Here is a 697-nt window from a genome sequence, read left to right on the forward strand (position 1 = left end):
TATTTATTTATTTATTTAGGGGAGGCGACCCTTGGTTGACCTCACAGATTGCAAGGACACCTTGTCAGCTTACAATCCCTTATTTTATTTATTTTTTTACGCCTACAGCACCTGGTCTTCCTAGGTGGTCTCCCATCCAAGTACTAACCAGTCCCGACCCTGCTTAGCTTCCGAGATCAGACATCGGGCTTGTTCAGGGTGGCATGGCCACAGACCATGGACTATGGTTCCACTGGGACACAAACCCAGGACCTTCTGTGTGTAAAGCAGAAGTGCTAACCGCTACACTATGGAATCACATCCTCATTTTCCCTCTTTGTACTGGCAGTATCTCTCATGCACGATCTTCGAAGTAAACATGCCTCCCTCAGAGCCCTCCCACCACTGCTCTGTAGGGACGTGGTGTATGTGCAGGATCTCTTACCACTGCTTGAAGTATCTGTCCACATGCGAGGCAGTGTGCAATTTCCAAAGTTTGGATGGAATGTGAGAAGGACACTGGAAATGAGGCAGGCTGTGAAAACGGGCATATGAAGGATAGTGTCTAATGTAACCAAGAGTAGAGTCTCCGTTAACTGAGGAAGCAAATACTGTCACGATACTTTTATTTTTTCCTATAAATCACTGGAACCCCAATTCATTATTAGCCACTAGTCAAATAATCTCCTCTAAATATTGATACTTGTCTCTTATCCTT

General features: G+C 44.9%; 1 pseudogene; it reads right to left on the minus strand.

Moving 5' to 3' along the window:
• Positions 1-99: 99 nt before the first annotated feature.
• On the minus strand, positions 100-215 carry LOC112478581 (annotated as a pseudogene).
• Between the last annotated feature and the right edge of the window lie 482 nt (positions 216-697).

Source organism: Pteropus alecto, unplaced genomic scaffold, assembly GCF_000325575.1.
Source record: "Pteropus alecto unplaced genomic scaffold, ASM32557v1 scaffold61, whole genome shotgun sequence".
NCBI classification, from domain to species: Eukaryota; Metazoa; Chordata; class Mammalia; order Chiroptera; family Pteropodidae; genus Pteropus; species Pteropus alecto.